This window comes from Cavia porcellus, unplaced genomic scaffold (genome assembly GCF_034190915.1).
Source record: "Cavia porcellus strain 051 isolate PalLab524CR breed Dunkin Hartley unplaced genomic scaffold, mCavPor4.1 scaffold_2, whole genome shotgun sequence".
Classification (NCBI taxonomy): domain Eukaryota; kingdom Metazoa; phylum Chordata; class Mammalia; order Rodentia; family Caviidae; genus Cavia; species Cavia porcellus.
The window spans coordinates 89,747,373-89,769,588 of NW_026947485.1; the positions used below are offsets into that span (position 1 = coordinate 89,747,373).

Sequence of the window (22,216 nt, forward strand, 5' to 3'; positions counted from 1 at the left end):
GGAAAGGGGGTGCTATACATCCCTGAGGAGAGGTCGTGGCACAGAGATCACAGGTGTGAATAATCTTAAGAATGATAGCTTTTAGAGAAGAGTGTGTGACTATTGGGGCTAAGAGTTTGTATAGGGCCTGTGATCCTATATGAAAACAGTTGTGTAAGTCAGTGATGATGTCTAAGGCCTGTTGATGTGGGAGAACAAGTTTAGATCCCTGAAAAATCCATCCCGAGTGTTTTGTGTGTAATGTGGTTTATGAAGTAGCTGTAACTGCTCTGGTGAATAATTAGGCTGAGGTAGACTGTTTGGGACTAACAGGAGAAAATGAGAAGGGCAGGGCCCTTGTGCAGCTAACTTGGCTTGTGAATGTGCAAAGGCATTGCCTTGAGCAATAGGATCTGTAGAGTTTTGGTGTCCTCTACAATGAATAACTTCTGCCTGCTTTGGAAGTTGGGCTGCCTCTAGAAGTTTAAGGATAAGGGGAGCATTAATGATGGGGGTTCCCTGAGTGGTAATAAAACCCTGTTCTTGCCAGATAGAGGCATGAGAGTGTAAAATGCTAAATGTATACTTTGAGTCAGTGTATATATTTATAATCTTGTCTTTTGATAGTGTAAGAGCCCTTGTAAGGGCAATAAGTTCTGCCCTCTGTGACGAGGTGCCAGGTGGCAGTGGATTTGCCTCTATAACTTTTGACCGGTTAACTATTGCGTATCATGCCTTCTTTTGGTTGTCTGTGTTTGTTGAACTGCCATCTATAAACCATGTGTCAAAGGCTAAAGAGAGAGGTGTGCTACTGATGTGAGGGAAAGGGGTGGGAGTCATCTGTAAAAACTCGATACAGTCATGATAAGGATGGCCCTCTGAGGTGGGAAGTAAGGTGGCTATATTAAGAGGACCACTAGTTGCAATAGAGATGCCAGGTGAGAGAGAGCTAAGTGTACCTGTTGAAGGCGAGAAGGGGTCATTAGGGCAGGGAGCACCTTATGTGAGATAAGCTCACGTAGGTGATGAGGTGAGTGTGTTGTAATAGATTGCCCTAATGTAAACTTTTTAGCTTCCTGTGTCAAGAGAGCTGCAGCTGCAAGAGCTCAGAGGCAAGGAGCCCATCCTTTTACTGTGTGATCTAACTATTTTGACAAGTAAGCTACTGCTTGAAAAGGTCCCTTTTTGTGTCCTAGTACACCTATAGCATTGTGGTCCTGACAAGTAGTGTATAGGATGAAAGGTTGGGTGGGATCAGGAAGGGTAAGAGCTGGAGCTTTTAGGAGAACCTCTTTTAATTTTTGAAAGGAGGCATGTATGGGCCTAGTAGGGTCCAGGGGTTCTGATAAGGGACCCTTAGCGGCCTTGTAGAGGGGTTGAGCTAGGGCTGCAAAGTTAGGAATCCAGAGATGAAAGAAATTAGCTAAACCTAGGAAAGATGTAACCTGCTGTTTAGTTGTGGACACCTGGAAATCACGAAAAATTGCCTTATGATCTGAGGTGATGGAGCGAGTGGTGGGGGTGAGAGTGAAACCTAGGTATTTGACTTTTGGGGAGGCTATCTGGGTTTTAGTAGGAAAGACCCTGTATCCACGACTAGCAAGGAAATTAAGAAGACTGGCTGAATGGTGTATGGCTAACATAATAGAAGGTCGTCTATGTATTGAAGAAGAACACTAGGTTTTAGATCAAGTTCTGTGAGGTCAGTAGCAAGAGCATGACTAAAGAAGTGGGACTGTCTCTGAACCCTTGGGGGAGCACTGTCCAAGTAAGTTGTTGAGACCTGAGAGTGTCTGGGTCAGTCCATGTAAACACAAAGAGATTCTGGCAATCAGGGTGTAGGGGGATAGTAAAGAAGGCATCTTTAAGATCTATAACTGTTAAGTGAGTGGTGGAGGGAGGGATATGAGAGAGCATAGTATAGGGATTTGGCACAACTGGGTGAGTTGGGGTAACAGCACTATTAATTACCCTAAGGTCCTGTACCAGATGATAGGACCCATCAGGCTTGAGTACCAGGAGAATGGGAGTATTGTGGGGTGAATGGGTAGGTTTAAGAAAACCGTTGTCTAAAAGCCGCTTAATTATGGGTTTAAGTCCCTTTAAATGTTGGGGAGCTATGGGGTATTGGGGAACACAGGGGAAAATTGAGGGATTCCTGAGATGGATTAAAACAGGCGTGGCATGTGTAGCCAGAGTGGGATTGAATGTGTCCCAAACCATGGGGTCAACCAGAGAAGGAGGAAGGGGAGGGAATGGCTTTGCAATGCATTGTGAGGCTGTTTGGAGGATTAGGGCTGTGGGGAGAGAGAAAGTGAAGGAAAAATTAAGCTTTTGAAGAAAGTCTCTACCTAAAAGGGGTGTGGGACATGTTGGGATTACTAGGAAGCTATGGGTAAAGAAAAGAGTCTGGAATCTACATGGAACAGGCCCAGTTTGCAAACGTTGATTAGGCTGGCCATCAACGCCCACACAGAAATCAAGGACTTACTACAAGGTCCTGAAAATTCAGGAAGTACACTATAAGTTGCCCCCATATCCACAAGCAGAGATATTATCTTACCTGAGACCTCCAGTGAGACTCAGGGCTCCAACAAGGAGTGGGGGCTGTGAGCCCCAAGCCCTGTCAGTCTTCCACAGCAAGTCCGAGCAGGTCAGTCAGCGATGAATCTGGCATTGATGAAGTCTCCTGTGAGGGCGAAGGATTAGAGGATGGCTTACCCGCTCGTTGGAGGCTAGGACAGTCGCTCTTCCAATGCCCTTTAAGGTTGCAGTATGGACAGGGTCCTAGAGGGATGCCAGGGTTAGTGCAATCTTTTGCCCAGTGTCCTTGTTTGCTGCATTTGAAGCATGGTCTGGGCGGGACTCAGGCAGCCACACCTTGTTTTGGATTTCTTGTCTTGGGAACTCCGAGTGACATTGCTAAAAGGTCAGAATGATATTTAGCAAACTTTAATTTTTGAGTTTGCTTCTCCTCTTTATGAACCTAATCTCTGTTGTTGAAGATACAGAAAGCTAATTTAAGTAGATCCCCTTGTGGAGTCTGAGGGCCATGTTCAACCTTTTGTAATTTTGCATGAATATCAGGAGCAGACTGGGAAATAAAATAAGAGTTAACAACAACTATCCCTTCATGAGAGTCTGGGTTTACATTAGTATACTTAAGTAAGGTTTCCCAAAGCCAATTTAGGAACACAGCTGGGTTTTCATTAGCCTCCTGGACCTGTTCTAAAAGCTTGTTATAGTTAGTATGTTTCTGAGCAATATTATTAAGGCCCATAATCAGACACTCAATCATCCTATGTAATTTTGTTGAACCTTGTCTATTCTGATAGTTCCAGTTAGAATCTTGTTCTGGCACAGCTACAGGCCCAGGGTCGTTATCAACGGTGTTTGCCTTATGCCTGCGGTCCACTTCTTTTTGAGCTGCTTGCCACAGCTGATTTCTCTCTTGTGAGCTGAGGGTGGTATTTAAAATCACATAAACATCCTTAAAATGTAAATCATAACAATTAGTAATAAATTCAAATTGCCTGATATAATTCTGTGGGTCAACAGAGAAGCTACCTAATTTATGGATAATCTGGGATAGATCAGAAAGGGAGAAAGGCACATGTATATTAACCAGTCCTTTGGGGCCAGCTTGCTCCTAAAGTGGTAGCAGAGCCTGAGGAGAAGATTGTGGAGTAGAGGGCCATTGGGCAGCCATCCGTCCGGTAGACACATGTGAGCAATCATCTGTAGAGGGCCTACAGAGTGGCTATCGGTCACTCTGGGACAAGGAAACACAGGCAGATGGTGTCTCACTGTGTGCTTTGCAGTGAGAAAATTGCTGTCGGCAGCACAATGAAGTATCATGTGCACCACAACAGGGCGGCTGTTGCTGTTCACAAGAGGAGCCACAAGGAGGCGCCCATTGACTGGGAGATCAGTCCCAAGATGGCAGCACCCTGTCAAGTGGCAGAGGGTTGTAACATGGCAACTGTTCCCGGCACAAGCCGGAACAATCACGCGGCTTGCTGAAACAATCATGCGGCTTGTCGGAAGAGCACAACGACTGAGATCGGGTATGGTGGGCAGGTGGTGAGAATGCTGTAGAGGTCAGAGAATTATCAGGAGAATGAGTTGGAGACTTTGAGGAAGCACTAACAGTGTGATTAGAGTTGCTGGGAGAGTTATGGGTCCTGGGAGACGAAGAGGAAAATGGTTGCACAGCGGGAGGCAATTGAGGCGAAGAGGGACCAGGACTGCTGAGAGAATCAGAGATCAGGGGAAGGGAAGGTGGAATCATGGTGGGAGGTAACACCAAGGAACGAGTTTGGGGGTAGGCAGGTGGCGGCCAAGGAAAGACCAGAGGAACATCGTGGAGCAAATCCTGGCAGGAGGAAACAGTTTGCATCGTGGCAGAGCTAGCCAAAAGTATCTGGGTAGGAATACAGGACTTAATGAGAGATGGGTGTGTTCTCAGAACCAGGAAGGCCTTGATGTATGGGAGTTCTATCAACCTGTCACTGGCCCGGCAAAAATCATAGAGGTTTTTGAGAAAACAGGGGTCAAATGTTCCTTCCCTGGGCCAACAATCGCCACTAAGTGGATAGGTTGGCCAGACCTCCCGGCAGTAAAAAGTGAATCACTTAGTTTTTATGGTACTTTTAATCTTAAGAGATGTAAATTGGAAATTAGGCATTGTAGAGGCATCTTTTGGGAGTTAGAGAACACGTTTCCCATAACTAATTCAGGCAAGAAAGAAGCCACGGTCCGGAAGGCAAGCCGTCACTTGTCCCATGGCACCACATGGCAGGTAAGGTTCCAAAACTCGTATATTCCATTCATCACTGAGAGATGTATGAGCAGAGTCCACGTGGGGTCAGTAACAGTTCTGTCTGTGAGAGCATGAAGCTCTAAAGGGAAACGAGGGCCCCCTAGTGTGGGCGGTCCAAAAGCTTTGCCTCAGGCTACCCGAACCCAAAGGACAAGAGATTTGTGGACACAGGCTTGCTCAGAAAGACCCTGCCCTGAGCTGTCCTAAGGATGTGGAGGCGTTACAGAGCCACACAAATGGGGGAGAAAAACTCACCTGGGGCAGAGCCCAACACCAAGGATTCTCCGGAGAGTGCTCACCTGAAATTAATTGGCCGGTGTTGAGTGCGGGTGGGTGGCGACAGGTTAAGATCCCGGAAGAGAAAAGCGGCAGGATTTAATCCGGTTCATGAATCAGCTGGAGACTCAGTCAGGTGTGTCCCAGGAGTCTATCACCTGCTGATCAAATCACAGCACAAAATGATAGGATTATTTCCAAAAGATGAGAAGTATAAAACCAAAGAGGCCTTTATTCTGAGAACATGGAGAGAGAGAACCAGCACCCCTGACTGCTGGAGTCCAGCTTTCTCTCTGGCGGACACGTGGTGTTGGGGGTATGTAAGTAGCCTCGGTTTGGGGTGGAACCTAAGGGGACATCAGGGATGCATGGGTAGCCCATTGGTCCTAGGTTTTGTGCCATAAGTTTGTTTCCAGGGGCGGGGAAGATGACAGTTTTACCTACCTGTAGGAAGGTAAATTCCTAGGGTTGGGGGAGATAGGAGCTTCCTGGTTCTGGTTGAGGCTTTTCTGGCTACAGAGTCCTGTCTGGGCCAAAACCCTTTCATTCACTTTCAGGCAAAGAGCAAACTAAAAGCACATCTCCCTCCAGAAATCGGTAAGGTAAGGAGGGACTTATTTATACCTTTCGATTATTAATTCATGAGTAGAGCCAGTTCTCATATTCAGGTTTGTAACTAATGAAGAAAGATGACTATGCATAACACTGACTTATGCATCCTGTTTGCCTTAGGGCTGGGTCCTGCAGAACCCTCCTTTCAGGATACACCTAAAGAAGTTTGACTGGACCCCAGCGATGCCCAATTAGTGAATGCAATTCACACAGATGCTGCCTCCGTGATTCCCAACATGGGTAAGTTCTATGACATGGCCTTTTAGAGGGTTTTGAGTCTATAATTTAGAGTGTTTTAGAGTATTCTGAGGCTGTAGCATATCATAAACCTTCCTCCATTTTTAAAATTCTTTAGGATTAGAGCCCAACTGTGGGTCACTTGGATTTCTTTCTAAAGGGAGGGTTGGAAATGCCCAGATGTCAGAAGGTTTTCTCTCAGATTGTTGACATAGATGGAATCTGGGAAGGTAAAACTGTTATTTGTGCAGAGATTTTCATTGGGGAAAGTTTGTATTTTGTTTATCAAACTTACTAGTTTGGAGTTGTGCAGGTTAAAAGGATTTTTAATTACAGTTGTTGAGATATAGTTTTCCATTGGGACAAGTGGTCATGAGAAAACCATGGCAAAGAAGATACATTTTGGGTCAGGGATTTAGCTCAGCGGCATAAATTCCTACCTTGCAAACACGCGGTCATGAGTTCGATCTTCAGTACAAAAAAAAAGATACATTTTCATTTAACTTGCCAAAGAATCCATGGAATGCATTATTCCATCAATTCAGGGAATACATTATTAAGTTGTATATGTGTCTGTATGGACCAGTGTTTCCTTTTTAGTCACTTTTCTTTTTCACTTAGCAGTAACATTAGCTATTATAAATTTGTGGTCACATTACAAACCATAAATACACTTCATGAATGATTTTGTGCCATGCCCACAAGAAGTTAACACTAATAAGAGAAATATGTTCGATAACTGATGAAACATATTCTGATCATGACATTATCTTGGAGAAATAAAATCATCATGGATATGCAATCATGTCTGACTTTGTGGCCTGTAATTACCTAAGAAACCATTAGTATTACACACGGTAGCATTGTTAACCCTACTGGCTTTTCTGGCTTTTCTTGTTCCTCTTAATAATGAATTTGGTGCAATAACTAGTCATATTTTAGCTACAAAATTTTGTGAGTAACACTTCTCAGGACTGGAGAAGCTTACTGTGCAAAACACCATTAAATGAATATTTTATCACTTCTCTTTGTGTGTACCAGATGCTCAAATTTGTTTTAGAAATAATTTTAAACAACAGCAATAAAAAACTAGTCTATGGACATCTTAACTGTGTTTATAGGATGCTATAAACATTGAAAATTTCTTTAGATGCCGACCTATTAAATTATTGACTTGGAGCATGTGAAAAATCTCTGCATGGTCTCACAATATGCAGTATTTCTGTAAGTTTTCATCTTGTTTACCATCTCCCTGGTATCCAGGTTGAACTGTTATGTGTTTTCTTGAATATGACATATCTATTGTTGATTGTTTTGTAAAATTGACTTTTCTTCTCATTGTATTTTAAAATTATGTTTTAACATAGATTCTTTAATAGAGAAAATTTCAAGTTAAATATATCATAGGGGTGGTCACAATTGCCACATAGATATACTCTAGTGTTTAAGAGGACCAAAATCCATATTTCACTATTAAATAAATGAACGACGCTGAAAAAACTACCTTACTTTCTGTAAAGGAGTTTATTCATTTATAAATGCTAGTAATAATATGCAAGTAATAGGCTCAACATATTTGGTAGGAGAAATTAATAAATTTATAATAATTACTTAGCCCAGAACAAAAAAAATGTAGTAATAATTCAGTAAATGTTGGCTACTATGGGGAAGGGAGCACATATTTTATTCCCAGTACATATGAAGTAAGAATGCACAATAATGCAAGAAACTCCCTTTTGTCTTTCTTTGGTTTCATATAGTTTTTTATCTCCACCTATTACCAAGAACAATTAATGCAGAAAGCAACAACAGCAAAAAGTTAAAATATAATCTGATCCAGTCATAAAAATAATCCTTTTAAAGGGTGCTCAATATTTTTCAACAGGTTTTCAAAAATGTCGAAGTCTTACTGATTTCTCCTGCCTTTGTATTCCTTCCCCTCCGCTTGCTTCCATGTGGTTATGGGGTCAGGTGGTTAGGACAGAGTACTTCACAGAGGAATGACTGGTGTCTGTTGGCTCTCAATGCCTGTGTTCTCTGAGCTTTATCCCTGTCTGCCCATCTGAGGATGTACCCTGTGGTGCAGTGTTTGCCTAGCATTCCTCTGACTCTGGCTTCAAATGCCAGGATTTATATAAAAAAGATAAATACATAAAATTTTTAAAATTTAACCACCCTACAGAGAGATAAAAGTCTGAGAGCAAATGCTGCGGTGTAGGCACAAGGGAAAAGATAAATACATGAATATCAATCTTCCCACTTTGTAATTTATGTAGTATTGTATTAATAATGAAATTGATGATTTAACCTTATAAATACTGAGATGCATTGCTATCCTTTGCTGAAACACCACTGAAGTCCCTTTTACCAACACAGAATAGATTTCAGAATATCTGTATCATAACAACATTTAGGAAGAAACAGACTGCTCATTTGGCCCTTGTTTTCACTAGGATAAGTGCTTTCTCTGTGCAAGTGGAAGATGCTCCCAGATGGGTCACTACGCTGATAGATTTTCTGAAAAAACAAGTGGAGTGGACCAAAAATTTCATTTAAATCCTGGTGATGCCAGTAACTTTGCATGTAACTTTCTGTTTTATTTACCTTAAGTTCCAAGTGCTATATGTTTTATCATGTTCATTGATAATGTGTGAAATTTCTTTTTCATACAAAAGTTTTAGACACCACTTCCCAAGGTAAAAAATGTCCAGTGCCATGTTTGATATCTATTTAGGAAAAGAGAACAGAATTTGAGATCTGAATTATTAATGAAAAAAATTTTTCTTTTTTTAAAATTTTATTTAAAGATTAAAAAAAGGAAAATAGAAAAGAGGGTAGAAATAATGCAGAACTTCAAAAAATAAACACTAAGAAATCACTAGTTGATAAATTACATACTGTCATCTTAGAAATAGTTGTTCAAATTACAAAATTGAAACATAAAAAGTGGGCATTCAAACAGTGATAGTGCAAACACTTCTGTTGAATGATCCAACAAAAATTAGTAACATGATTATCAACCCTACACACTTAAACAATGGTTATCAACCTTACACACTTACACATACATGCAGTTATATAATTTAGAGTACTTTTTTCCCTCTCTTTTTTACAGTAGCAATTACACATTTTGGATTTTATTACTCCTACAATTCTTATTACTTTTTACACTAGAAACACAATGTGATATTTATAAATATGATTCTTACTTATTTCACTTATAAGGATAGTCTCAAGTTGCCACCATTTATCTATAAAAGCCTCAAGATCATCCTTTTTTATAACTAATATTCCACTGTATAAAAATATCACATCTTTTTCATCTACTCTGTGATTGATGGGCATTTTGGTTGTTTCCAAGAAGTAGCTATTACAAATTGTGCTGCTATGAACATGGGTGCACATATGTCACTGTGACATGAACTTTTCAGTTTTTCTGGGAAAATACTCAGGAGGGGAATAGCTGGATTGAATGGAACTTCCAATCCTAGCCTTCTGAGAAATCACCATACTGATTTCCATAGTGGCTGCACCAGTCTACACTCCCACCAACAGTGAGGAAATGTTCTTTTTTCCCCCACATCCTCGCCAACATTTGTTATCATTTGATTTCTTGATGGCAGCTATTCTTTCTGGAGTGAGATGAAATCTCAATACTGTTTTAATTTGCATTTCTCAAATGAGCAGTGATGGCGAACATTTCTTCATGTATTTATTTGCCATTTGTATATCTTCATCTGAGAAATGTGTGTTCCTCTCAGATGCTCATTTTTGGAGAGGGTCTTTGAATTTGGGGGCTTGCTGTTTTTCAGTTCTTTATATGTGCTGGATATACGTCCTTTGTCTGAGGAATTGTTGTCTAAAAAAATTCTTTCTCATTCTGTGAGTATTCTTTTCACTCTGTTGGTGATTTCTTTGACGTGCAAAAGCTTTTCAATAATACGAGATCCCAGTTGTTGACTTTTTGAAGTGTTTCCCATGCAGTTTGCATCTTATTCATGAATTCTATGCCTACCCCTCTGTCTCCAAGACTTCTACTTACCTTGTCTTCCAGTAGACTTAGTGTTTTTGTTTTAATATTTAGATCTTTGATCCATTTCAAATTTAGTTTAGTGCATGGTGATAGGCATGGGTCTAGTTTCAGTCTTCACCATGTGGAGAGCCAGTTTTTCCAACACTATTTATTAAAGAGGCTATCCTTCTTCCAGTGAACATGTTTAGGCCCTTTGTCAAATATCAAGTGTCTGAGTGTCTTTGTAGTTGTGTTTGCATCTTCTAATATGTTCCTTTGATCTTCAGATCTATTTCTTTGCCGTACCATGCTGATTTTATCACTATGGCTTTGTAGTATAGTTTCAAGTCAGGAATTGAGATGCTTCCTGCCTTGCCCTTGTTGCCCAGAATTGCCTTTGCTATTTTAGGTTTCTTCTGTTTCCAAATGAATTTTAGGAGTGTTTTCTCTTGATCTGTAAGGTATGTTAATGGTGTTTTGATTGGGATTGCATTAAATCTGTATAACAGTTTTGGGAGTATGACCATTTTCACAATGTTGGTTCTTCCTCGCCAAGAGGAAGGAATATCCTTACATTTTCTAATATCCTCTTCAATTTCCAGTGAAAAGAAATTTTTTTAACCTTTGATTCCAATGCTGAATTCAGAAGACTTTTTCTGCTCCAACCCTTTTGTATTAGGTTGGACATTTTGTAAGCAGAATCCTGAGGCTTTATATAATTGGAAAAATAATGTCTGAAAAAGATGGCAGAGGCAGAATAAAAAAGTGCCAGCAGAGTCAAGAAATATTTAGAGTGGTTGATCCTGTGCGTGATGGGAATTAGTGTCAGAATGGTGAGGCATGAGAACAGGATCCAAGTATCTTTCCTGAGTAGATGGAAAAAACTACATGGATGGGATTATGAAAATTGTGAAAACTAAAGACTGACTTTATCCTATTCTCAGTTTGGCAAAAAACATGGTAGTTCACTTTTGACAAGTACCAAGGAAATGTGTGTGTGTGTGTGTGTGTGTGTGTGTGTGTGTGTGTTATTGGGCATGAAACTCAGAGGTACTCTATGAGTATTTTTTGTTTTATGTTGAGATAAGGTCTCCCTAAGCAGCCCAGGCTAGCCTAGGCATCGTGATATCCAGCTTGAGTTTACCCAGTAGTTGACAAAATAGGCATGTACCATGGCGCCTTATGGAAACTGCCTTTTGATTACCTAAATTACTACATTTCCAAGGGCAGTGGAAAGTTACAGGATTTCATAAAATGAGTAAAGACTAATTAGGTCAAAAGAAGATAGAACTCTAAAATTTGATGTACAATGAAAATAAACTGATTAAAATGTCATATTTTTTCTACTTTGTAAAAAAAATTCTAATTTTGTTTTGTTTTGTTGCTTGGAGACCAGGTCTTGCTATGTAATTCTTTTTTTTTTTTTAATTTAAGAGGAAAAAGAGAAAAACACAAAACAAAACAAAGCAGTGTAAGGTTACACATATTACAGAACTACAAAAAAAAAAAAAAACATACCAGTAAGAAATCACCTGTTAATAGATTACATATTATCATCTTGGAGATAGTTGCTCAAATCACAGTATCAAAGAATACAAAGTAGACATTCAAACAGAGAGACTGCAAACAGCTGTGTTCAATGATCCAAAAACATTAATATAGTCAGCTATTTAACATCCCTAAACACACTTGCTGTTATATCCATTAGAGCTCTTTTTTTTTTCCCTCCCTCTCTTTTTTACAACAAAATTTACACATTTTGGATTTTATTACTCCTTAGTTCTTATTACTTTTTTGGGAGGGGAGACAATAAAGTCAAATATGGCAAAACATAGCTGTAAGTCAAAACCAAGGATAGACATAGCACATGATGTAGAACAGAGTACAAGGTTATTAACAATGGTTATCAACATTGTCTCTTGTTTCCTTAAAAGGAATTGTCTATCTCATTAGATATTATAAAGTTGGACAAAACAGTGGAGAACAAGACCAATAAAACTTAGGCATTGTGAACATTACAGGACTTCCAAAGGAGACAATAGTCAAACCAGAGTGGGCATCTTTGTGAATCTTATTGCCTTCAAATTAGTTGCCTATACCTTCAAACTTGATACTATCATATAGAATGGAACAGAGTCTAATCAGTCAAAACAAGATCTTGGGAGCATTACAGGACTTCAAAACAAGTTAATAGGAGATCAAAAAGAGTTACTACTATATATCCTAATTTTTTAAATTTTTCCCTTAATTAAAATAAACATAAGAAATAGCTAAATAATTTTATTAAAGAATAGTAGTTACCATAGTGTCTGTCTTTTTCCTTAAAATATTTGGATAAAACTTCATATACTATAGCTTCAAATATTTCCATATCAAAAAGCCCAGAATAAAGCCTTTCTAATTAATAAGTGAAAATTTTATAAGGCTTCAAGGCCACATAATGGGGAATCATGATTATCACATATTTTTATATATTTGAATCATTACTTACATTAGGGAAACTATTCGGTATTCATACATGCGAGATTGATTTATTTCACTTATGAGTATGGTCTCAAGCTGCGCCCATTTATTGATAAATAACTCAATGCGATCCTTCTTTATAGCTGAATAATACTCCATTGTATAGAAATACCACAACTTTTTTATCCATTCCTCAGTTGATGGACACTTGGGTTGTTTCCAAGATCTGGCGATTACAAATTGTGCTGCTATAAACATAGGTTCACATATATCCCTGTGGTATGATGCTTTCAGTTCTTCTGGGAATATGCCTAGAAGTGGAATAGCTGGAATAAATGGGATTTCCAATCCCAACTTTTTGAGAAACCTCCAGACAGACCTCCACAAAGGCTGTACCAGTCTACACTCCCACCAGCAGTGCAGGAGAGTTCCTTTTTCCCCACAGCCTCTCCAGCATTTGTTGTTGTTGGTTTTCTTGATCCTGGCCATTCTTTCAGGAGTGAGATGGTATCTCAGTGTGGTTTTAATTTGCATTTCTCTAATGACCAATGATGATGAGCATTTTTTCATGTATTTATTTGCATTTGCATTTCTTCATCTGAGAATTGCGTATTCATCTCAGATTCCCATTTTTGGATTGGATCTTTGAATTTTGGAGGTCTGAGTTTTTTTAATTCTTTATATGTTTTAGACAAGAGTCCCTTGTCTGAGAGAGAGTTCACTAAAATCTTTTCCCAGTTTGTGGGTTTTCTTTTCACTATGCTGGAGATTTCTTTTGACATGCAAAAACTTTTTAATAAGAAGTGGTCCCAGTTATTGATTCTGGGAAGTATTTCCTGAGCAGTTTGAGTCCTATTCATGAATTCTCTACCTACTCCTATGTCTCCAAGGTTTCTACCCAATTTGTCTTCCAATAGATTTAGCGTTTCTGTTTTAATATTCAGATCTTTGACCCATTTAGATTTTAATTTAGTACATGGTGATAGACATGGGTCTAGCTTTAGTTTTTGGCAAATGGAGAGCCAGTTTTTCCAGCACCATTTATTAAAGAGACTGTCGTTCTTCCAGTGAACCTGCTTGGCTCCTTTATCAAAGATAAGGTGGTTGAGTGTGTTTGTAGTTGTGGTTGTATCTTCTAATCTATTCCATTGATCTTCAGCTCTGTTTTGATTCCAATACCATGTTGATTTTACTACTGTTGCTTTGTAGTATAATTTCAAGTCAGGGATTGTGATGCCTCCTGCTTTGTCTTTGCTGCTTAGAATTGCTTTTGCGATTCTAGGTCTCTTCTGGTTCCAGATGAAATTTAGGAGTGATTTCTCTAGATCTATAAGGTATGTTGATGGTATTTCTATTGGGATTGCATTGAATCTGTATAAGAGTTTTGGGAGAATGGCCATCTTCACAATGTTTGTTCTTCCTATCCATGAGCAAGGGATGTCTTTCCATTTTCTGAGATCATCTTCAATTTCCTTTTTCAGTGTAATATAGTTTTCACTGTATAAGTCTTTCACTTCTTTCATAAGAGTAATTCCTAAATATTGCATTTTTTTGCTTGCTAATGTGAATAGTCCAGTTTCCCTTATTTCCCTCTCTGTGGTTTTGTTGTTTGTGTATAGGAATGCTATTGATTTCTGAGTATTGATTTTGTATCCAGCCACATTACTGAATTTATTTATTGTATCTAAGAGTCTTTCAATGGAGCTTAGGGGGTCTTCTATGTAGAGTATCATGTCATCTGCAAACAATGACAACTTAACTTCTTCTTTTCCTATCTTTACCCCTTTTATTTCTCTTTCTTGCCTAATTGCTCTGGCTAGTACTTCCAGTACTATATTAAATAGGAGTGGTGATAAAGGACATCCTTGTCTTGTGCCTGATTTTAAAGTAAAGGCTTTCAATTTTTGGCCATTTAGAATGATGCTGGCTGTTGGTTTGTCATAAATGGCCTTTATTATATTGAGGTAAAGACCATCTATTCCAATTTTCTGTAGAGTTTTTATCATGAATAAATGTTGGACCTTATCGAAGGCTTTTTCTGCATCTATAGAAATGATCATGTGATTCTTATTTTTGGCTTTATTGATATGGTGGATTACATTTATTGATTTGCGTATGTTGAACCATCCTTGCATTCCTGGGATGAATCCCACTTGGTCATGGTGTATAATCTTCTTGATGATTTGCTGGATCCTATTTGCCAATATTTTATTGAGGATTTTTGCATCTGTGTTCATTAGGGAGATCGGTCTATAGTTCTCTTTTTTAGTTGGGTCTTTCTCAGGTTTTGGTACTAGAGTGATATTTGCTTCCAGGAATGACTTAGGAAGGATTGCTTCCCTTTCGATTTCATTGAATAGTTTGAGGAGTGTCGGCATTAGGTCTTCTTTGTATTTCTTGTAGAATTCTGCAGTGAATCCATCTGGGCCTGGGCTCTTCTTGGTGGGTAAGGACTTAATTACATTTTCAATTTCAGTAACCGAGATTGGGTTATTCAACAATTTTACATCCTCTTGATCTAGCTTTGGCACTTCATATGCTTCTAAGAAACTGTCTATTTCTTCTGTGTTATCAAACTTTTGAGAGTAGAGGTTTTCGAAATAGGTGTTGATGATCTTCTGTATTTCTATTGGGTCTGTAGTGACTTCTCCTTTTTCATTTCTTATTGCATGAATTTGAGCGTTTTCTTCCCTTTTTTTAATAAGGTTGGCTAGGGGCTTATCGATTTTATTTATTCTTTCAAAGAACCAACTCTTTGATTTGTTGATCCTTTGGATTGTTTTCTTAGTCTCTATTGCATTGATTTCTGCTCTGATTTTTATAATTTCCTCTCTTCTTTTGGCTTTGGGCTTGACTTGCTCTTCTTTTTCTAGCTGTTTGAGGTGTAGCATCATGTTATTTATTTGTATTCGTTCTGTTTTCCTGATGTGGGAACTCAGTGCAATAAATTTTCCTCTCAGGACGGCTTTCATTGCATCCCACAGATTCCGGTAAGTTGTATCTGCATTTTCATTTTCTTTTAGGTATTGTTTGATTTCTTCTTTAATTTCTTCTGTGACCCACTGATTACTCAAGAGTGTGTTATTCAGTTTCCATGTGTTTGTGGGATTTTTGCAGTATCTTTTATCGTTAATTTCTAATTTCAGAGCACTGTGATCCGATAACATGCAAGGGATGATTTCAGCTCTTTTGTACTTGTTTAAATATGTTCTATGAGCTAATATATGGTCTATTTTAGAAAATGATCCATGTACTGCTGAGAAGAATGTGTATTCTGATGTTGTTGGGTGGAACATCTTGTATATGTCTATCAAACCCATTTGTTCACAGGTATGATTCAGTTCTGTTATTTCTTTACTCATTTTCTGTCTGGTCGATCTGTCCCTTGGTGTCAATGGCATATTAAGGTCTCCTGTTACAATTGTGTTACTGATAATTTGAGTTTTCATTTCTGTTAATAATTGTTTTATATAACTGGGCGCTCTGGAGTTTGGTGCATATATATTTAAGATAGTTATCTCTTCCTCTTGGAGTTTTCCCCTTACGAGTATGTAGTGACCTTCTTTATCCTTTATGGTCATTGTTGGTTTAAAGTTCACGTTGTCTGCAAACAGAATGGCTACTCCTGCCTTTTTTTGGATTCCTGCTGCATGAAGAATTGTTTTCCATCCTTTGACTTTCAGTCTGTGAGTATCCTTCTGGGTTAGATGGGTTTCCTGTAAACAGCATATGGTTGGATTTTGTTTCTTGATCCATTCTGCTAGTCTGTTTCTTTTGATTGGTGCATTGAGACCATTTACATTAATGGTTATTACTGTAAATGTTGGTTAATTGTAGGATTCTTATCTCTCTGCTGTTGCATCTTTATCTTTCTGTTCTGTTTAATTATTTGCGTTGCTTAATGGTTTTTTCCTTTGTGTATCTAAACTGTCTTTCAATATTTTTTGCAGGGTTGGTTTGGTGTTCATGAAGTTCTTCAGCTGTTCTTTGTCATGGAAGTATCGTATTTCACCATCTATTTTAAATGATAGTTTTGCAGGATATATCAGTCTAGGTTGGAAATCATTTTGCTTTAGGATCTGGAATACTTCACTCCATGCTCTTCTTGACTTTATTGTTTGTGATGAGAAGTCTGCTGTGATTCTGATAGGTTTTCCTTTATAAGTGATCTGTCTTTTCTCTCTGACAGCTTTTAATAATCTATTCTTGTGTTGGATTTCTGGGATGGTGATTATTATATGTCTGGGTGTAGTTTTATTTTGGTTATGACTATTTGGAGTTCTATATGCTTCACTGATCCTGATGTCAGTTTCTGATCTCATGCTTGGGAAGTTTTCAGCTATTGCTTCTCTAAATATCCTCTTGATATCCTTTATGTTGTCTCCTTCTTTTTCATTAATCCCTATCATTCTTATGTTATTCTTCTTTGCATCATCTTGCAGTTGTTGAATTGTTGTTTCCTGATTCCTTGTTATTTTTAAAAGATCTTTCCTTTCCTGTTCACTAGCTGCAATCCTGTCTTCAAGGTCTGAAATTCTATCTTCACTTTCATTAAGGCGGTTTTTACAACTTTCAGTGGAGTTTTTTATTTCCTGTATATCTCTGTGCATCTGCATTATGTATTCTGTTTGTTTCTTATATTGCTCATCTAGGGATTCTATCTTTTTGTTTAGTTCCTCCAATTTTTTATCTGTGTTTTCTTTAGATATATTTAGAATCTCTTTCATTTCTTTTATCATTTCTTCTTTTATCTGGGATATTATTTCGAGTTTGAATTTCTTTAAAGCTTCCTGGAGTTGCTTGTCAACTTCAGTGGCTATTGTGTCTGATATATGAGGAGGATGGGATATATTTTCTTCTAAATACATTTCTCCTAGGGTTTCCTGAGATGGGCTGGAGGTTTGAGGTTGTAATTTGGTCTTTTGTTTTGTCATTTTCCTATATTTCTGTGTTTCAAGTGTTATTTGAAAGCCTCCTCAGGATCTGTTGAAAATCCCCTTCTATGTTTGCAGCTACTGAGACTCTGGCACCACGCTACCCCAGGCCATTGGGCCTGCAGAACCAATGGCCCTCCTCTGCTTGTTCAGAACTCCGCGGTTCCAGACAAGCTGGGCCTCAGGGACACTGTGCGCCCTCCTGCCCCTTGGTAGATCCACAGCTCTTGGATCGCAGCCGGGTTAGGGTACTCACCACAGACCGCAGTGCCTCAGGAGCCTGTGATCCCTCCCTGCTTGCAGAGATATCCACAGTCCTCCAGACAAAGGAAGGGCCTCCTGCGGGTACTCCGGATCCACCCAGCTCCTCCTCTGCACGCAGATGGCTATGCGCGGCTGGGCACAGGCCGAGGTGCCTCAGGAACCTGGGATCCCTCCTCCTCCAGACAAAGGAAGGGACTTCTGCAGGCACTCCAGATCCGTGCAGCTCCTCCTCTGCACACCAATGGCTAGGCGCGGCTGGGCACAGGCCGAGGTGCCTCAGGAACCCGGGATCCCTCCTCCTCCAGACAAAGGAAGGGGCTTCTGCAGGCGCTCCGGATCCGCGCAGCTCCTCCTCTGCACACCGATGGCTAGGCGCGGCTGGGCACAGGCCGAGGTGCCTCGGGAACCTGGGATCCCTCCTCCTCCAGACAAAGGAAGGGGCTTCTGCAGGCACTCCGGATCCGCTCAGCTCCTCCTCTGCACACCGATGGCTAGGCGCGGCTGGGCACAGGCCGAGGTGCCTCGGGAACCTGGGATCCCTCCTCCTCCAGACAAAGGAAGGGGCTTCTGCAGGCGCTCCGGATCCGCGCAGCTCCTCCTCTGCACACCGATGGCTAGGCGCGGAGTTTTTGGAGGTTTCAGTCCACACTCAGTTGTCTCCAAGACAGGCAGGCATGGTTGGGCTGCAGTTCATGGCGGCTGCCAGCAGCAAACTCCCTTGCTATGTAATTCAAGCTGGCCTTGGACTCACTATGTAGCCCAGCATGACCTCGAATTCACAGCAAACCTCCTGCCTCTGCCTCCCAAGTGCTAGGATTACAGGCATGTGCCACCATGCCTGCTTATTAACGTAAGATCCTTTATTCAATGACAAATCGTTAGGCTGAAATTTTTTAAGCAAAAGTATATTTCTTAGTCCCTTGATTTGAAAAAGTGTGTACTGACTTTGGAAATGTTCTGTACATCTGTTGCAGTGCAATACTGTTCCATGAACCCTTAGATAAGGAACTGTGACTGTTTCACTAGAACTACCAACAGCACCCATAAAATATCCAAAATTCTATAGTAGTAGTGGGATCCAAATTAACCTGTTTTCTATGTGTTTTCTCTAAGTCTCACATTTCACAAAATTTTCTCCAGTGTGGGTTAGAGGTATCCAGTAGCTGTCACGCTGTCTTTTTAGTTTCTTTGTTTGGAAATTCAGGGAACTCTAAGCACTACGGAATTTATGAGTAAAATATTATCCTGTGTGTTTGAAATATTTGAACACTGTCCATGCATGATGTATGCTACTGGTGAAAGAGTTTATTTATTCATTAACACATGGAAAAGTAGTAGTATCGCATAATGAAAAAGAAAAAAAAATTTTAAAGAAAAAATATTCTTAAAACTGCAGAGCTCTTCTAAAACACCATGTTGTCAGTCAGCCCAGCGGAGGTGGTGGAGGCAGGCGCGGGACTGGGAAGTGGGGCGCATTCTTGGCCCGTGCTCTGGGTGTCAGGCCGGACTCCCTCGCCCTGCCCCCGCGGCGCGCCTTCTCCAGCACCCACTCGCGCCCTTCCTCAGAAGCCCCGCCGCGCGAGCCCTTCACGGCTGTGTCCGATGCCTGCCTGCTGCCCACCGGGTGACCTCTTCGTCGCTGTGGTAAGGGGGCCTCCTTCGGAGGTGGGAGACTGCAGAAGCCCCTTCTTTCCATTGTTTCACCTTCTCTTCCACCAAGTGCCCTCTCTGGTCCCCATGGGGGCGCCTGGGTGGCAGGAGGAGGGGTGTGCAGCTCCTCACCCAGCTCACAGCCCTTGTGCACGCGTCCTCCTCTGATAAAGCCTACCGGGAAGCAGACCGGGCCAGGCCGGGGCCCAGGAGGCAGGGGCTCCAGCGAGGCCTGGGCCGGCTCCGGGCTCTGCGAGCCGGCTACAGCCCAGTTCCCAGCACCACGCGAGGCAGAGGCAGAAAAACACGGCTGCCCACTCGTGGCAGAGCTGACCAGGCTCCTCTAGGGCCCATGTCGGCCTCCAGCCCTGGCTGAGGTGCAGTGGGATCCCCAGCAGCCCGAGGGGAAGAGTCCTGAAAAGGGAAAAAAAAATTGTACTTGTATATCTTGACACATTTTAGAATTCTAGTTCTAAGTTTGGTCTGTATTTCCTAAAAAGAACATTAATATTTACCGTGTTAGTCAGCTTTTCTTCACGATGAACAAATGTCTCAGAAAAACAATTTAAAAGGAGAAACATTTATTTCAGCTCACAATTTCAGAAGTTTCAGTATATGGTCCACTGTCTCCAGCTTGTGGTGAGAAAGAACATCCCACGGCAAGGCTGTGGTGGAAAAACCCTGGTGATCTCATGGCAGTCAAGAAGCAGATACAGATGGGAAAGGTGGAGACCCAGCAAGGGATCCAGAAAAACGACAACCTTCAAAGATATGTCCCCAGGGACTGCCTCATGCAATTAAGCCCCATCTCTCAATAAGCTCACTGAGCCATAAACTCATGAATGAATTGATCCACTGATCCCTCACCATCCTTTCAGTCCCCCAAACTCCATCATGTGGCAGCCAGCGTTTCAACACAATGAGGGACATTTTGGATCTCAATCAGAACAACTTTGATGCCTGACATGTGAGTTACACCTAGTGAATAATTAGTCTACCTCCAAATACTGAAACAGTGACATATAGATATCATCATAAATTGAAATGTGACAGAGTAGTGATCAAAACATATTTGTAGTTTATTAAATTATTAATGACCTTAAAGTAAAGGAATTATTGAGTGCAAAGCCTGTCCCTGAGTTCACTCATATACATGCATTTATCTGATACATTAGAATGACAGATGTTCTATCAACCACCTTAGTTAGAAATGTATTATAAGCTGGTTTTAGAAATATATATGCATATGTTTATGTTCATATATATTTACCTGCATGTTTATTTGTGTTTATATTTGTGTTTGTTGAAGTATCTTTTTTAATGTCCTAACTGCTCGAGGAGCTCTTTTCAACCAGGAAAGACTCATGTTAATAGCTTTGATTCTGATGTACATGTCAGGGAATGCAGAAGATTAAATTTCTTTGATATAACAAGGTGATCAACCCAACACTACTCAAAGTGGGCATCTAAGATCACAGTGGAAAGAAATGATGGAATAGCATAAGTAATAAAAATCAAAGGAATGAGGAGTATTGAGTCATGTTTGTAATTGTATTCCATTAAAATTCTCTTTTAAGTTAAATTTTCTAAGATGGTTCATCTGTGCCTCAGCCACAGCTGCTTTCTGATATATTCTGTATCATTAGGAGAAAGTACACAAGTTTAAAAAATTTTTTTGATAGATCTATGGATAAGAAGTATTGTGTAATCTGATACAAATTAAGTGTTAAAATGGAAATCTGGCTTCATGATCACAACATAAAAAGGATATTTCATTGAATAAGTGTGTTTTTTGCCATGTGTGAAATTAGTGTGCTTATATTCTCAAAATTCATGGGATTGCTAAATGCCACTTAAATTGTCAGGAGTTGATTTCAGCTACTATGGACAGAAATAAACTGCTCTGTATTATGGTTCTTGTTGGTGAAAACAAAGGCCCCAGAGTTCAATCCTTGGTGCTAACCGTGACTAGATATTTTGTGAACCAAATGATGTTCTCAAGTTGAACTACCAGAAAAAGTGAACTGATGGTAATCATAAGAATCAATATTAGATCAATAGTTTCTTCACTATAAAGCTAAACTCTTAGGCAAAGAGCTTCTTCTATCATCAAATACATGTCATCCTCGCAAAACCCCAATGGAGGGACTTTTGCTCCTAGAAAAGATGGAATACAAGATACCACCTTTACCTTCTCCACTGAAACAAATTTAGACAAACTACATATTACAACATTTTTAAAGTGACTGAACTTTAAGCCATAAAGGACAGTTATGCTGAAAGATAAAAAATCAAACAAAATTGCCCTAGCTTAGTGATTTGAGAGAGTTTCCAGGGTATGACATAGATATTGAGGTGAGCTCCAGTTCTCTATAAATTGAAGTACAGAGTTAAGAATCAGAGAATCTAAGGCAGATAGATTTCATAACACAGTTTACCAGAGAGTAGAGAATCGCATTGGCAGAGTCCTAGAGTTCTGGAAAGACCTCTTGAATAGTCAGCCCAGTGCTGATCAGTGCACACATGTCAGCAAAGTAGCCAAGGCCAGGGAAAGAGCCATTTGGAAGGATTAGAGAGAACAGAGCCCAGAGCCCTTGCGGGGTGAAAATAGTCCTTGTTTCTATCAACCAGACTGGAAAAGCTTGTAATTCAAGAGACCTTGGGTAGAGTGTTTAGGAAGGTTTTTGTTTCTTAGCGGGAATGATTACTCTAGAGAGTAATCATTAATAAGACTTTGAAACTGTTTCCAAACAATTATGTCTCAGAACAAATATTAATAAAATTTATAGAGGCACACAATTATCCAGAAACTAATAAAGTTGAGTCTACTATATCTGCTGTTAATTCATGGATTCCAAGCTAGACAAGTAGCAGGACAATAAAATCTATAATGAGGAAGATAATGAATTAATACCCAGCCAGAATTGACACATATGTTTTATTTTTATTTATTTTTTACTTTTGGTC

The 22,216-nt window shown here is 40.0% G+C and overlaps 1 non-coding gene and 1 pseudogene across 1 annotated transcript; one reads left to right on the forward strand and one right to left on the reverse strand.

Moving 5' to 3' along the window:
* LOC100722224 (pancreatic triacylglycerol lipase-like) overlaps positions 1–19,596 on the forward strand; it is a 33,832-nt pseudogene extending 14,236 nt beyond the window's left edge.
* LOC111754518 (small Cajal body-specific RNA 20) lies at positions 19,535–19,664 on the reverse strand. Its single transcript, XR_002789196.1, has one exon. It is a non-coding gene; the product is annotated as a small Cajal body-specific RNA 20 (non-coding RNA).
* Between the last annotated feature and the right edge of the window lie 2,552 nt (positions 19,665–22,216).